The following is a 17,741-nucleotide window of genomic DNA, read 5'->3' as shown; positions in this document are numbered from 1 at the left end:
ACAGTCTTCTTCATTTCTCAGCAGATAGGAAATGTCACCAACTTATTGAAGAAGGAAAAAGTAGGAGCTGTTCCTCTGCCAGGGTCTGGTCTTCTAACTTGTCTGCCTGCAATGCTGGTACCTTACCTTGGTCTTCCCCAAAGGGATACAACTGCTTCTCCACCCTGCAGAAGAAACAGCCCCAGACCTGCCCCTGCAGAGACACAGCCTCACAATACCCCAGCACACAATGGGGCATCAAGAACATGAGCAACCTGGTCTAATAGGAATCATCCCTGCCCATGGCAGGGGGTTGGATTTAGATGCTCTTTAAGGTCCCTTCCAACCCAAACTACTCTGTGATCCTATGATTCTATAACACAACCAAGCTTTGACAGGATTTTGCTCTATGTATACAGAATTATTGGACTCATCACAGAAGCCAGAAAACAAATATTAACTGCTGTTTGAGGATTTGGAATTATGGCAGGCTGTGGGGGTTAGATGACCTTCTTATTTTGCTGGTTAACTTTACACTGCTACAGCAAAAATAAATGACCAGTTAAAACTACAACGTGCTCATATTCCAGAGAGGCAGAAGGGCCTCCAGAAGGGACTGAGAGGTGACCTCATTAATATTTATAAAGATGTGAAGGGCAGTGCCAGGAGGATGGAGATAGGCTGTTTTCACTGATGTCCAATGATAGGACAAGGGGCAATGGGGTCTGGAGTACAGAAGATTCCATGTGAACAGAAAGAAAAACTGTTTCACTGTGAGGGTGACAAAAGACTGGAACAGGCTACTAAGAGAGGTTGTGGAGTCTCCTTCTCTGGAGACTTTTCAAAACCTGCATGGATGCATTCCTGTGTGACCTGCTCTAAGTGGTCCTGCTCTGGCATGGTGGTTAGAGCAGATGATCTTTGGAGATCCCTTCCAATCCCTATCATTCTGTGATTCTGTAACCACAAAGATGATCAGAGAGCTGGAGCAACCCCCATATGAAAACAATCTGAAGGAGCTGGGTCTGTGCAGCCTGGAGAAGAGAAGGCTTCAGGGAGACCTTACTGTGGCCTTGAAGTACCTGAAGAGGACTTACAGGAAAGCTAGAGAGACTTTACAAGGGCCTGTGGCGATAGGACAAGGGGCAATGGTTTTAATCTAGGGCAGGGTACATTTACATTAGAAAGAAGTTCCTTACAGGTGGTGAGACACTGGAACAGATTGTCCAGAGAAGCTGTGCACACCATCTCTGGAAGTGTTTAAAGCCAGGCTTACTTTGAGCAAGCCTGTCTAACAGGAGTTATCCTTGCCCATGGCAAGGGGGTAGGAACTAGATGATCTTTTTTAAGATCTCTTCCAGCTCCAGCTGTGTTGGTTTTCTTGATTGCCTGCTTTTGGTTTTGTTTTGTTGTTGTTTTTTTTTCCTAGTTCTCCTGCCAGGTCTTATTGATTTACCTTCAGTCATGCAAATTTGATGTTTATTTTCCAGAAGCAGCAAATGTCAATTTAATATCGCTAATGTCTTCATCACTTCAAAACATGTGTACTACACATAATAAAACACCCCTTCTGCTTTTAAGTATAGAATCATAGAATTATAGAATCAACCAGGTTGGAAGAGACCTCCAAGATCATCCAGTCCAACCTAGCACCCAGCCCTAGCCAGTCAACCAGACCATGGCACTAAGTGCCTCAGCCAGGCTTTGCTTGAACACCTCCAGGGATGGTGACTCCACCACATCCCTGGGCAGCCCATTCCAATGCCAATCACTCTCTCTGGCAACAACTTCCTCCTAACATCCAGCCTAGACCTCCCCTGGCACAACTTGAGACTGTGTCCCCTTCTTCTGTTGCTGGGTGCCTGGGAGAAGAGACCAACCCCACCTGGCTACAGCCTCCCTTCAGGTAGTTGTAGCGAGCAATGAGGTCTGCCCTGAGGTTCCTCTTCTCCAGGCTGCACACCCCCAGCTCCCTCAGCCTCAGTATGTTTTCTCCATAGTCAGTAATAGGTCTTACTGCCTAAGAAAGGCTATCGTCAAACCTAATCTACCATAAAAGCAGTAATATCAAATGGCCTCTCCTGCAGAAGTTAATTGTAATTAATTACCTAATTTGTTGTAGCATGTTTAATATTCCTTTAAAGACACTGCTGTCTGGCATGGCCTTCCAGCTTTCTGAAGAAACATGATCTAAGCATAACCTCAAGCTGATATTACCAAATAACTCACTCTGCTGCCTACAAAATCCATACAGAACAAGCAGCTATTGTCTCAGCTTCTAGGCCCTCAGGATGACCTCTTCCCACCCTAAAATTCCTCTCTGGCAGCCCCATCTCCTGTGTGTTGCTATCTGGAACGTGCAGTAAGTAATTATTCAGCGCTGGCCTCATTGCATGTAGCAGCAGAGAAACAATAGCCTGTTGCTGTATATCACACTCCAATTACTGAAGATGCTGCCATATGTCTAACAGTGTGATATAAAGAGTCCATTAGGCTTTCTAATGGTGGTGTTAAATAAAGGCTGAGCGAACAGTACCCGAACAACTGGAAGCCCCTGGGCAGTTTTGCATCTTCCTATTCCACCCTTTTTAATGAGATTATGCTAATGTGTCGGTCGATAGAAACTGTCCTTTTAAGGTCTCCAGTTCTCCTGCCCTTTTGTGTTGAACTGACAAGACAGCTTTATCTAATCCTCTAGTTCTGATCTGTTTTCTTCAACAGTGTATGCTTCTTACCTTTTATTCCCCACCTTATATTGCTGCCTCATTTTTTTTTTGCCAGATGAAATCTCTCCTAATCGAGTGAAGCATCTTTGGTGCAGACCCTTTCTGGAATCTAATGTAGCCCCTGAATCTTCTCAGGATATTTGAGAAACAGCATTTGTCATCCAAATGACCCTTGCACCAGTGCTCTGGCAGGTTTACTCAATAATGGCATAATATTTTTTTCCACTTAGAGAAATGATCATTATTTTTCTTTAATTGCATAAAAATAGCAGAGCCTTTCAAACTCAGAATGACTACAACCAAAAGGTCATTAAGACTTGGAAATGAAAGTTCACTGTATCAGGAAAGTAAAATAATTGAAGCAGATGTATTAGGCTAGCATAAAAGTGCTTAAAGAAGTAGAAAATTAAGTTTCATCTAGAAACATTATAGCATCCATGGCACATCTTACAGAGAGGATTAGCAGTGAAATACCAGAGAATAACAGTGAGTAATGTCCTGCGTCACAGGCTGACACTGTATTAACTGCTGAGCTATAATATAAACATAGAAATGTAAATCTGAACCAGGCTGTTGAGCAGCCTGATGCAATGCATGAATTCTCAAGACAATGACAGAAGTGATTTTAAGCCTCTGAATCTCAGTATTGTTTTGTTTAGGCTCTAATGAAGAGTAAAGCTACGAGTAGGCTCTGTTTATTTGTACGCCAGAAGAAGACAGCAACTAAGCAACCATTTGGACATTATAGAATCATAGAATCAACCAGGTTGGAAGAGACCTCCAAGATCATCCAGTCCAACCTGGCACCCAGCCCTATCAAGTCAAACAGACCATGGCACTAAGTGCCTCATCCAGTCTTTCCTTGAGCACCTCCAGGGACAGCGACTCCACCACCTCCCTGGGCAGCCCATTCCAATGCCAATCACTCTGGGAAGAACTTCCTCCTAATATCCAGCCTATACTTCCCCTGGCACAACTTGAGTCTCTCTGAATGGCAGCACAACTCTCCGGTGTGGCAGCCACTCCACCCAGCTTGGTGTCATCAGCAAACTTGCTGACAGTACACTCCATGTCCTCGTCCAGGTCACTGCTGAATACACTAAATAATACTGGTCTCAGTACTGATCCCTGAGAGACTCCACTAGTTACAGGCCTCCAGCTAGACTCTGTCCTATTGACCACAACTCTCTGACTTCTTTCCTTTAACCAGTTCCTAGACCATCTCACTGCTCAATAAGAGTACTACTTGTGTCCTCAAACCCCTTTAATTTCTGTAAGCAAGTATCTGTAAGAAAGGTGGTTTCTAAAGTACTATTGCTGTACAAAACTTTTGAGAAGTCAACCTTATCTAGACATAAATATGAGAACATATAGCATATGATGGGTGTCCATTGTAGATCACCCAACCAGGACAGGCAAGCAGAAGAAATACTCTGTGAGGAGCTGGGAGAAGTCTCACAGTCATTAGCACTTGTTCTCATGGGAGTCTTCAACTTACCAGATGCCTGCTGGAAAGAGAACACAGCAGAGAGGAAACATTCTAGGAGGTTCCTGGATTGTCTGGAAGAGATCTTTCTGACACAGCTGGTGAGCAAGTCGGCTGAGGAAGGGTCCCCTGCTTGACCTGTTGTTCATGAACACAGAACATAACAATATTTTTTTGCTGTTATAATCAATGCAGTTATGATATCCAACCTATCAGAAATGACAGCTGTTTGTCCACTGACGTTTTACAACCTTTTACAACTCTGTTTTGTTCCTTTTTTAATACCTGCAGTCAAACCAAGAAAAATCTCCCTGGCTGCCAGAATTCTGACAAGAGTTAGCTTTCATCCTCTATCAATACTCAGTCCCGTTTAAATAGCTGTATTTTCATTACATTTCTAGTGGTGGTTATTGGTCATGATTTGTCATAATTCCATTGGAAAAAAATCTGTGGATAACCACTAGGGCAAATCACTGACACCAGATGAGTTAGTTGTGCAATCATGTTTTACAGAGAGAGTAACAACAAGCAGAGAGTTGAGATGAGCAGCCAGGGCTTCAAGTGGAAAAGTTGCACGTTGAGGAGGAAGGCTGTAAAGGTTTAATGTTACACAGGAGATGGAAAACCATATTAGAAAAGATTGGTCTGCAGTAGCTTAGCAAAGAGATGTGTGGGCATAATGGCACGAAGGAAAATTGCAAAGACTCAAGTGAGTCATAAACCCTGACGTTTGAACACAAACAAAAGGCAAATGCCCAATCAATCTGCATTCACAAAGACATATGGGCAGAAGCAATCGGTACTTCCAGTGTTCCTTTAAGTATAAAAGGGCTTCTTCACTAATAGATGTTTTGTCATTGTCCTGCTCAAGCTAAGCAAATTCTGGAAAGCAGCTGAACTTAAACCGCATGTGTCTGCAGTGAGGGCAGCTCCCAAACCCAGAGAAAAAGCCTTCTGCAAGTCAAACAGCCTGTGGTACAACCCAACTGCCACAAGGAAATTCAGCCCACAAGTCCCACAGACAAAACATGACTAAGTGGAGGAAGCATCTAAAAAAATAAACATTGAAGAGTGTGGACTCTGCTCTGACATTTCACCCAGCTCTAGTTAGGACTTGGACATCCATTGTCATTTCAATGACCTTTATCAAGGTCTACTTGACCTATGTAAGCTCAAGAGAGAGGAGAACTTTGGCTGAAACATCCACATTGGTCAATATGAGAACTCCTTGCGGATGTTCTTCACATAAAACATACATGTCCCAAAAGATTCTGTGGTTGCTGCTACTGGGTATTGCATCCCAAGTCCCATCTGTTGGTTGTCTCCCTTATTTCTTGCTGCATGATTTACTTTCACACAGGAACTGTTAAAAGCCTATACTAGGTGAAAGTCCACTTGGAATTTGTGGATATAAAAAAAAAAGCCTCCAGAGGGAAAAAAAATGCAAACAGAAAACACAGAAGCAATTATTTTAGGAACAGCAAAAGCAGATTCTGAGAGAGAAACTTGCTTACTACTTTTTTTGCCTAAATAATTCAGCAACTAGGAGATTTCATGTCAGCAATTTCATGGTAGTGATGAAAGTATTTCAGAAAACCCTTTCCTTTCACATTTGACACAGGTTCAGCTCCTCAGAGAGCCTCCTGAATTCTTAAATGGCAGCACTGCTGCTAATTGCTACAAGATGCCTGCTGGAAATGCAACACAGCAGAGAAGAAATAGTCTAGAAGGTTCCTGGAGTGCATGGGAGAGAACTTTCTGACACAGCTGGCCAGTGAGTCAACTAGGAAAAGCTCTCTGCTAGACTGTTCACAAACAGAGGAGGACTCAAAGGTGATGTGAAGGTTGGAGGCCACCTTTGGCACAGTGCTCATGAAATGACTGCTGGGAAGGTAAGAACAGGGATTAGTAGAACTGCCACCTCGGACTTTTAGAGGGCAGACTTTGACCTGTTCAGGAGTCTGGTTGGCAGATTCTCCTGGGATGCAGTCCTGAAGGGCCAAGGAGCCCAGGAAGGCTGGGCATACTTCAATAAGGAGCAGGCTGTCTTGGTGTGGCATAAGACATCGTGGTGGGAGAGCTGTGGCTGGAACTTGGGACAAAAAGGAAAGCTCATGGCCCGTGGAAGAATGGGCAGGTCTGCTGTAATTGTGTGATTATAGCACCCATCAGCCTTCTCACCTTTCTGCTTACATTTCCTCAGCCTATGGATAAATGAATCCTTTACTCTCTGGTTTTCTGTTTTCCTGGAGAGAATGGAAGGAGAGCTATGGTGTAACTAGCTGGGCATAATGAGCTTGCAGTGGGATTTAGAAGTAGCTAACAACCACAACCTGTCTCCACAAGATAAAAGCAATGCCTGGCTTCCAGCTTTCCTTCACTTGGTATCTGTCTGTCTTGCCCATGATTTCTGGTAGCTATAATTGCCTTTATTGTACTAGAGGTTAAGGCTTCCCAAATGGAAGATATATTTCTAAGAAAACCTGGCAGGGCTGCACAGGCAAGATAAACACAGTCCTTTAATAAATACAAGAAAGAAAAGCACTTTGCCTGAATGTTTTAATCTTGGCTCAAAACAGTGGAAACTATCTTCCTGAAATACTAAACCAGCAGGGCAGTTAATGTATTTCCTGGAACTCATATTAAAAAATAAATGAGAGAAAAGCAGATAAATAATATTAAAGGCAGGATATGAAAATGCAGGCATAAGAGAACACCTGCAAAGAGTAACAACAGGGAAATAAACTCAAACACTGGTCTGTAGCACAGCCCATTGACATTAGCATGAAGACAACACATCTTTGCCCAGCTGATCTTTTCCAACCCAGCTTTTAAAAACATATCTCTTTTCCCTGAAAAGTCTGTTTCTAGACTCTGACACAGTTACTTGTTCCAAGACTTTCTGTCCTCCTTCTTCTGTCCATATTTCTGTGTCTCAGTGGCACATGCTCCTTTCCATAGGGCTGGGCTCCAGAAATGAGATGTTTCCTCAGCTCCTTGCTTGAACAGCAGGAGGACAGGTTGTGAAAAGCCATGTGCAAGCACAAAATGGGGTCAAATGATGGAGGTCTGGAAACTGTTTGCTTTTCCAATCACACTGCATAAGGTACCTCAACCTTCCTTTGGAAATGCTGAGGATTACAAGACACTCATACCCAAGGAGATCTGTACTACAAAGGCTGCAAAGACAAGGATCATAGAATCACTTTGATTGGAATGGACTGAACCATTGAGTCATGACCATTCCCTGTTCTTATTCCTAGCTACTTTCCCTCTGAAATGAACTCTCACTGTGGTGTGTTACCCCCAAGATCTTGATTCTTCCTGAAGCATCCAGAAGTCCCCAGTCTGGATCTCCACTCACAGCTCCAACAGACTTTTGTTTCTTCTGCCAGGCAAGCAGCAATAGAACACGGGACACAGTCTCAAGTTGTGCCAGGGGAGGCATAGGCTGGATGTTAGGAGGAAGTTGTTGCCAGACAGAGTGATTGGCATTGGAATGGGCTGCCCAGGGAGGTGGTGGAGTCACCATCCCTGGAGGTGTTGAAGCAAAGCCTGGATGAGGCACTTAGTGCCATGGTCTGGTTGACTGGCTAGGGCTGGGTGCTAGGTTGGACTGGATGATCTTGGAGGTCTCTTCCAACCTGGTTGATTCTATGATTCTATGAAGACTCTTGGGTTTCTAGTCTTTGAGAGATGTAACTATTTACATGTTTAAGCTGCTCAATCTCTCTTTACAAGAAAGCTGTGGGGGAAATTCAGTTCAGACTGTTTGAGGAGTTTATTTTCTGTCGTTACATATTTCTTTTTTCTCAAACAAAATTCACTGTGAAATGTGGAGTTTGCTATGGGGAGACTATCATTATAATGTGTGAACTTCTAAAGGAAAAAAAAAAAGACATAAAAAACCCCCAGCTTTTGTAAATCATATCAGTGTCCCCCTAGATGTCTTGGAAATTCAATATTTTCTGGAACAAGTAACCTGCCAGCGTTAATGATGCTTGACTCTGAGTCAGTGTTTTAATCATCATCACTCATTATTCTCTTCCCATTGTCTCATCCTTTCACTGGTAATTAATGCCTTAAATGATGCATCCACCAGAACACAGAAAAAGAATCTCTGGTTGACCACTTCAGCTTTTTTTATAGTTTTCAGGTTCTTTCACAGAATCACAGAATTAACCAGGTTGGAAAAGACCTTTGAGATTGTTGAGTCCAACCTATCACTAACACCTTCTAATTAACTAAACCATGGCACTAAGTGCCTCATGCAGCCTCCTTTTAAATGCCTCCAGGGACGGTGCCTCCACCACCTCCCTGGGCAGCCCATTCCAATGGCAATCATTCTTTCTGTGAAGAATTTCTTCCTAACATCCAGCCTAAACCTGCCCTGGCACAGTTTGAGACTGCGTCCTCTTGTTCTGTCACTGGGTGCCTGGGAGAAGAGAGCAACCCCCACCTGCCTACAACCTCCTTTCAGGTAGTTGTAGACAGCAATGAGGTCTCCCCTGAGCCTCCACTTCTCCAGGCTGAACACCCCCAGCTCCCTCAGCTGCTCCTCACAGGGCTGTGCTCCAGCCCCCTCGCCAGCCTCAGTGCCCTTCTTTGGACACGTTCAAGCATCTCGACATCTTTCTTAAACTGAAGGACACAGAACTAGACACAGTACTCAAGGTGTAGCCTAACCAGTGCTGTGTAAGAATGACTTCTCTAGTCCTTCTGGTCACACTACTGATACAGGCCAGGCAATTCACTTCTGACAGATGGTTCTTTTTTTAACTAATCATAACTTTTTCTACTTTTCTCCTCCATTTCTCTCCTCCTCACACACAAACATACTTACACAGGTGCATACTCAAACACATTTTTTCTCAGGAAGTAAAAACAGGGAATGTAGAAGGCAAAATCATAGAATTAACCCGGTTGGAAGAGACCTCCAAGATCATCCAGTCCAACCTAGCCCCCAGCCCTGTCCATCAACTAGACCATGGCACTAAGCGTCTCATTCAGTCTTTTCTTGAACACGGCCAAGGACTGTGATTCCATCACCTCCCTGGGCAGCCCATTCCTGGTCTGAAGCTGCACCAGGGAAGGTTGAGGTTGAATATTAGAAAGCACTTCCTCATGGAAAGGGTGATTAGGGTTTCTGTTGATATCCAACCTAAATCTCCACTGGTGCGACTTAAGGCCATCTCTTCTTGTCCTATCGCTTGTTGTTAGGGAGAAGTGAGACCAACTCCCACCTCGCTCCAACCTTCTTTCAGAGAGCTGTAGAGATCCAGGACTCCCCTCAGCATCCTTTTCTCCAGACTAAACATCCCCAGTTGCTTCAACTGCTCCTCATAAGACCTGTTCTCCAGACTCTTCACTGGCTTCAGAGATCTGTTCTCAACCCACTCTAGCACCAAAAAGTCTTTCACATAATCATAGAATCAACCAGGTTGGAAGAGATCTCCAAGATCAACCAGTCTAACCAAGCACCCAGACTTGTCCAATCAACTAGACCATGGCACTAAATGCCTCATCCAGGCTTTGCTTCAACACCTCCAGGGATGGTGACTCCACCACCTCCCTGGGCAGCCATTCCAATGCCAATCACTCTGTCTGGCAACAACTTCCTCCTAACATCCAGCCTATGCTTCCCCCTGCACAACTTGAGACTGTGCCCCCGTGCTCTGTTGCTGGTTGCCTGGCAGAAGAGACGAACCTCCACCTAGCTAGAGCCTCCCTTTGAGTAGTGGTAGACAGGAATGAGGTCTCCCCTGAGCTGCTTCTTCTCCAAGCCCAGTTCTAATCCTCTATCAAGCAATACTAGCTTGTTCCATTGTCCTACTCTCCCCTTTCCTGCCACTGTGCTCACCACAGGTCATTTTAGAAGACTGAGTATATCACCAACCAAAGCAATCCATTGCCACACTGCCCTGCATGAATTCATGCTTTCAGAAAGTGAAAAACTTCTGCCAACAAGTGATACTCAAGAGAAACACTACTTGATGGCAAAACACTGATAAATGCAGCAGGAAAACATGTCAGTGGTGCCTAGTATTGGTTTCTTGGAGGCACTTTGTCCTTCATGAACTGCCAAAACTTGAGATTTCACATGGCAGGAAGAATTAGACAGGGTTTTTTTGGTCTCTTAATACACAAGATGTCTTGCTTTCCCCATAATGTAAATGAGAGGAAAACGGTGCAGCTGATTTTACATGGAGAGACTAAATCACTACTTTAATATCTCCCAGCAGGTTTTGCAATCTGTAGAATTCTTCTGGTTTCTTATTGTATGATAGATATATCACAGTATCACAGTATCATCAGGGTTGGAAGAGACCTCATAGATCATCAAGTCCAACCCTTTACCACAGAGCTCAAGGCCAGACCATGGCACCAAGTGCCACTTCCAATCCTGCCTTGAACAGCTCCAGGGACGGCGACTCCACCACCTCCCCGGGCAGCCCATTCCAGTGTCCAATGACTCTCTCAGGGAAGAACTTTCTCCTCACCTCAAGCCTAAATCTCCCCTGGCGCAGCCTGAGGCTGTGTCCTCTCGTTCTGGCGCTGGCCACCTGAGAGAAGAGAGCAACCTCCTCCTGGCCACAACCTCCCCTCAGGTAGTTGTAGACAGCAATAAGGTCACCCCTGAGCCTCCTCTTCTCCAGGCTAACCAATCCCAGCTCCCTCAGCCTCTCCTCGTAGGGCTGTGCTCAAGGCCTCTCCCCAGCCTCGTCGCCCTTCTCTGGACACGCTCAAGCATCTCAGTGTCCCTCCTAAACTGGGGGCCCCAGAACTGAACACAGTACTCAAGGTGTGGTCTAACCAGTGCAGAGTACAGGGGCAGAATGACCTCCCTGCTCCTGCTGACCACACCATTCCTGATGCAGGCCAGGATGCCATTGGCTCTCTTGGCTACCTGGGCAGACTGCTGGCTCATGTTCAGGCAGGTATCAATCAGCACCCCCAGATCCCTCTCTGTCTGGCTGCTCTCCAGCCACTCCGACCCCAGCTTGTCACTTCAGAATGAGTGAAGCCAGGCTCTGAGAGCTACACTTACTAATTAGATCTTCAATAAATAATGTAGCAAGCCAGTTTCAGAGAAGAGGTTTCATTAGGCACTTGAAAATATTTAACGGGTTTGTTTCTTTTCACTTCTGACACAGGTTCACCTCCCCAAAGAGGTCTGTGGATTTTTAAATACAATAGCACTGTTTCTATGATAAACCATTTGCAGCTCTCCTGCATACATTCGCTTTGGCATATTGATTTTTTAATTCTCTTTATTATTTTTTAGAGCTCATTGGTATTCATCCTTTCAAGCACGAAACCTTAACGCGGGGGGCTAATAAAGATCTGTCTCGCCTCTGGAAATTTCCCTGCCATGGAATTAATAGAAGTTGCACAGAAAATAATTCAAGGAGAATAAAATATTTTACTGTGTTGCCCTGTTGCACAAATTGGATTGACTGCCTTAATTTGAAATGGCTTTTGGTTTGTAATTAAGCAGTTGTTGGGTTCAATATTTTTCTTTCTTATCACAGGCAAGGCTTCGGTCTGTTAAATCAGCATGGGGATAGAACGGAGTGCTCCTGGTTTGTGGGTGCTGTTTGACGTCACTACTGGGTCTTATTAATGGCTCCCTTGGACTTGTCTGAATAATTAAACTGTGCTAATGGCTGTAGTATTTTCATGAGCAATATTATCCTTTCTTTCAGTGCTACTGCCAGTGAAGGATAGTAAAATGCCAAGCACTACAACACAGCCTTTGTGGAACCTAAGGAAATATTTTTAGCATACATCAAGGCAATTGGACCAAGCTATAGAGCAAAGCAAAGAGTTTTTAGAATCATAGAATCAGGCAGGGTTGGAAGGGACCGCAAGGATCATCTAGTTCCAATCCCCCTGCCATGCCCAGGGACACTCTACCCTAGATCAGCCTGGCCAGAGCCTCATCCAGCCTGGCCTTAAACACCTCCAGGGACAAGGCCTCAACCACCTCCCTGGGCAACCCATTCCAGACTCTCACCACTCTCATGCTCAACAACTTCCTCCTTGCAGGCAGTCTGAACCCACCCAGCTCCAGCTTTGCTCCATTCCCCCCAGTCCTGTCACTCCCTGATATCCTAAAAAGTCCTTCCCCAGCTTTTTTGTAGTCCCCCTCCAGACACTGAAAGGCCACAATAAAGTCACCTTGGAGCCTCTTGTTCTCCAGACTGAACACCCTCAAATTCCTCAGTCTGTCCTCATAGGAGAGGTGTGCTGCAGCCCTCTGATCATCCCAGTGGCCCTTCTCTGGATACACTCCAGCATGTCCACATCCTTCTTGTAATAGAGGCTCCAAAAATGGATGCAGTACTCCAGGTGGGGAGTAGTGAGTCTGGAAGACTCTGAAAAAAAACCCACTATGAATAAAGTGATGCTACAATTGATTACTTCTCAATTGGCATTCTAAGATAAATTAGCTACACTTCCATTGAAAACTTAATGCTGAAAATTCTTCACATGCAAGTTAAACACTATAAAAAGAATGGAACAGGCATTTGGGGGGAAGAAAACCACTCATGTAGATAAAACTCAAAACCCCACAGAGAGGCCAATTTTCATACCCCAAAATGTTCATTTCAGAGCTAGTGACAAGGGAAAAGGCAATTACTGAAAAAAACCGAGATTGAACAATGAAAACCTGAAAGTACAAATCACGTAAAATTTCAAGTAAAAACTGTTACATCAACATACAGTTTGTTGCTGAATTTAGTCATACACGTTCATAGAATCAACCAGGTTGGAAGAGACTTCCAAGCTCAGCCAGTCCAACCTAGCACCCAGCCCTATCCAGTCAACTAGACCATAGCACTAAGTGCCTCATCCAGTCTTTTCTTGAACACCTCCAGGGATGGCGACTAAACCACCTCCCTGGGCAGCCCATTCCAATGCCAATCACTCTCTCTGCCAACAACTTCCTCCTAACATCCAGCCTAAACCTCCCCCAGCACAACTTGAGACTGTGTCCCCTTATTCTGTTGCTGGTTGCCTGGGAGAAGAGACCAACCCCCACCTGGCTACAGCCTCCCTTCAGGTAGTTGTAGACAGCAACAAGGTCACCCCTGAGCCTCCTCTTCTCCAAGCCAAACATCCCCAGCTCCCTCAGCCCCTCTGCAGGGCTCTCCTACCCTCCAACAGACCAACACCTACTCCTAGCTTGGTGTCATCTGCAAACTTATGATGGACTCAATCCCCTTGTCCAGATCATCAATAAAGATATTGAACAGGACTGTGCTTATGTAAGTATACTTATGATGTGTATTTTGTATTATATATAATATACATTTAGCATTTTATAGTTATATATTTATACTTATATTGTATCAGCTACTGTTTAAACCCTAAAATTTCTATTAAACTCTTGGGGGCTAAATCAGGCCATTAAAACAACAGTGTACAGTAAGGTTGTTTGCTTGTAGCTAGTTTGTCTCAGAGGCAGTTTATGGCAGGGACTCTTCCACAATAAAAATGGGAAATACTTACATATGTGCCCTCCATCAATCTTGGCAGTTCTGCAGATGTGCACAGATGCCAAACAAATATTATGAGGCAGAAAAACAAACAAAGTCTGTCACCCCTTTATTGGTCTTTGCAGCATGGAAAGATACTTCACAACTGCCAGCTCAGCCAGGTACACACAACACAGCTGGGATCATTTAGAATCCAAAAAGAGTTGTCTTGATGGGAGCATTTTAGGAGGAAGTTCTTGCCAGAGAGAGTGATTGGCATTGGAATGGGCTGCCCAGGGAGGTGGTGGAGTAGCTGTCCCTGGAGGTGTTGAAGAAAAGCCTGGCTGAGGCATTTACTGCTATGGTCTGGTTGATTGGATGAGGCTGGGTGATCTTGGAGGTCTCTTCCAACCTGGTTGATTCTATGATTCTATGATCAACACATTGAATTTTAAATGGCAGCTGGAGAAGAACACCTATGTGCATCACTGAAAAACTGGATGGGAACAAACAGTGATTTTAGGGCCAGGATGTATGAACAACCTATGGGAAATAACAGTTCCCATAACCAGCAATTGGACATCATCCAGGGCAGCTTTATGCTGGACATTAGGAGGAAGTTCATAGAAAGGGTGATTGGCATTGGAATGGGCTGCCCAGGAAGGTGGTGGAGTCACCATCCCTAGAGATGTTTAAGAGGAGGCTGGATGAGGCACTTTGTGCCATGGTTTGGTTAATTAGAAGGTGTTAGGTGATCTCAAAGGTCTATTTCAAGCTGGTTAATTCTGTGATAACCCTGTCTGCTTCTCCCAGTCTTCCTCCCAATTGGTATTAGGATATATATATAGAACAGAATTTATAGAACACAGATAGAAGCCAACTGCAACTGGCTTCTATCTACTTGTGCCAAGAGAGTTTGGATGTAAGGAAGATGTTTATACTCAGAAGAGCTTCGTTGCATTTTTAATCTGCGTTTCACAAAGGCCTATAAATTAATCTGAAGTATGAAAAGCTGCTTTGCTGAGTGTTTTCATGTCTCAGTGAAAGACCATCTCAACAAAACCGCTGCTGGCTCATCCCAGCGTGTTTGGTTTGGATCGCTAAATAACAGACGCTTGCAAATATGTCCTGTGACTGGTGGAAAATCAGAACTGTTTTAACTTAGGCAGAATTTCCCCATAGCACTGCAGCAAATTCGTGGAGCAGGCACACAGATTCCTCTGCTGTCAAAGATCGCCCAGAGCTGAATTCATGTCATAAGCACACGGTGCGGTTGCAGTCACCTGGATGGCTGTCAGCCAGCCTCGGTGGCTAATTGTTTTTTCTGAAGTGCATTATCTGTGTCTGGCTAATAGAAAAAAATAAAAGCTTTAATGTTCATGCAGCTTCTAAAGCAGAATCATAGAATCAGCCAGGTTGGAAGAGACCTCCAAGAGCATCTGGTCCAACCTAGCACCCAGCCCTAGCCAGTCAACCAGACCATGGCACTAAGTGCCTCAGCCAGGCTTTGCTTCAACACCTCCAGGGATGGTGACTCCACCACCTCCCTGGGCAGCCCATTCCAATGCCAATCACTCTCTGACAACAGCTTCCTCCTAACATCCAGCCTATACTTCCCCCGGCACAACTTGAGACTGTGTCCCCTTCTTCTGTTGCTGGATGCCTGGGAGAAGAGGCCACCCCCCACCTGGCTACAGCCTCCCTTCAGGTAGTTGTAGACAGCAATGAGGTCTGTCCTGAGCCTCCTCCAGGCTAAACACCCCCAGCCCCCTCAGCCTCTCCTCACAGGGCTGTGTTCCAGGACCCTCACCAGCTTTGTTGCCCTTCTCTGGACATGTTCCAGCACCTCAACATCTCTCTTGAATTAAGGAGCCCAGAACTGGACACAGCACTCAAGGTGTGGCCTGACCAGTGCTGACTACAGGGGAAGAATAATCTCCCTTGTCCTACTGGCCACACTGTTCCTGATCCTGGCCAGGATGCCATTGGCATTAAGCTTGCAATTTTTAATAACAGATCAGTCTACTGCACATAATAATGCTGCTTCTGGCAAGAAAACCAGCACATCACTTGTTATACTATAGATAAAAGGAGAAAAATGACTGACATTTTGTTCTATGACCAGAATAAAAGTGCATTGCAGATTTTCTCTTTAAACCATCTCCTTCCTTTTTTTTTTCCCCAAAGAGGTAGATAAGAGCTTGTCTAAAACCACAGCACTGAACTAAGACTGATGACAACACATGATTTCATCTTCAGCAGTGAAGAGAAATAGGAGCAAAGAATCAAGAAGGTTAGTGCAACCATGTCACTTCGCAGTGGCTGCCAGTGAAACATCACTGAAGGCTTTGAATGCAATGGGCTGCCCAGGGAGGTGATGGAGTCACTGTCCCTGGAGGTGTTCAAGAAAAGACTGCATGAAGCACTTAGTGCCATGGTCTGGTTGTCTGGATAGGGCTGGGTGCTAGGTTGGACTGTATCACAGTATCATCAGGGTTGGAAGAGACCTCACAGATCATCAAGTCCAACCCTTTACCACAGAGCCCAAGGCTAGACCATGGCACCAAGTGCCACGTCCAATCATGCCTTGAACAGCCCCAGGGACGGCGACTCCACCACCTCCCCGGGCAGCCCATTCCAGTGTCCAATGACTCTCTCAGGGAAGAACTTTCTCCTCACCTCCAGCCTAAATCTCCCCTGGCATAGCCTGAGGCTGTGTCCTCTTGTTCTGGTGCTGGCCACCTGAGAGAAGAGAGCAACCTCCTCCTGGCCACAACCACCCCTCAGGTAGTTGTAGACAGCAATAAGGTCACCCCTGAGCCTCCTCTTCTCCAGGCTAACCAATCCCAGCTCCCTCAGCCTCTCCTCGTAGGGCTGTGCTCAAGGCCTCTCCCCAGCCTCGTCGCCCTTCTCTGGACACGCTCAAGCATCTCAATGTCCCTCCTAAACTGGGGGGCCCAGAACTGAACACAGTACTCAAGGTGTGGTCTAACTGGATGAGCTTGGAGATCTCTTCCAACCTAGTTGATTCTATAAATAGAGAGATTTGGGTCCATATGCTGCCATGTTAAAAAAAAATGCAGGGAATACACAAAAGAAGGTTAGTAATAAGGAGAAAAAAACCTTAGCATTTAGAGATTGAGATGGTATAGTTATGCAGACAAAGATTAATCAAAAGCTGCAAACAGCTTTTTCTTTTTTTCTTTTTTTAAAGAGAATTTCCTTAACTTGTCAGCAAAGGGAAGAAAGATCCTTCTGTTCTTAAATGATGTTCTGTGAGTGACATCCACTTAAAGCATCCTTTGGTGAAACACAAACACAAAGGAGAGGCAATCCTCACTATGACAATTAAAGATGTGAAAATGCATTCTTGTGATCGATGGTCTGAGGACTCAGGTGTTTATGCATGGTAGTCAATGAGTAATCTACTCAGATCCATGCCTTATTTTATTCTTCACCTAAAGCTGACTTCTACACGAGCAGCTTTGACATATTGATTTCTCATTTGATCATATTCAAGCTCAACACATTCTCTGGACTCACAGCCCTTTAGCTCTGTGCTATTTCACCTTTATCTCTTTGTGCCTCTCCAAACAAAGGCAAACAGAATATTTTTAATGCTTTGTTTACTTTCCTGTGCTCAGATTCAAGATTTATCAATACCTGGTGCAATCTGATGATGACAATAAGCTTGCCACGTGTCAGAGAGCAATAGTTGTGACTCTTCCTTGTTTACCAAGAGCAGAAGAGCCCTCAGGTTAGAGATGGAACAGAAATAAAAATGCTATTACTGTCTAAACCAGTAATTTTGCTTTTTGTCTTACTTTTACGGTAGCTTCAGTTTTCTGTTCATAGTTCCCAAGTTCTAAAAGCTTCACCCTCAGACTACAGAAAGAGTATTTTTGAATGGAGGGAGCAGCACTGCACTGTGTGCATAGAGGAAAAACTTAAGTGAGATAGAAAGAAAGAAAGAAAGAAATCAAATGAAGGCCTGAAGGCAGGATTATCTCTCCTGATAACACCATCATTGAATTTAACATTTGACGTTGGTTAATCATGAAGGGCAAA

This window comes from Pogoniulus pusillus, chromosome 14 (genome assembly GCF_015220805.1).
Source record: "Pogoniulus pusillus isolate bPogPus1 chromosome 14, bPogPus1.pri, whole genome shotgun sequence".
In the NCBI taxonomy this organism is placed as follows: domain Eukaryota; kingdom Metazoa; phylum Chordata; class Aves; order Piciformes; family Lybiidae; genus Pogoniulus; species Pogoniulus pusillus.
The sequence above is the reverse complement of the archived record's forward strand: the minus strand, read 5'-3'. Positions refer to the sequence as shown.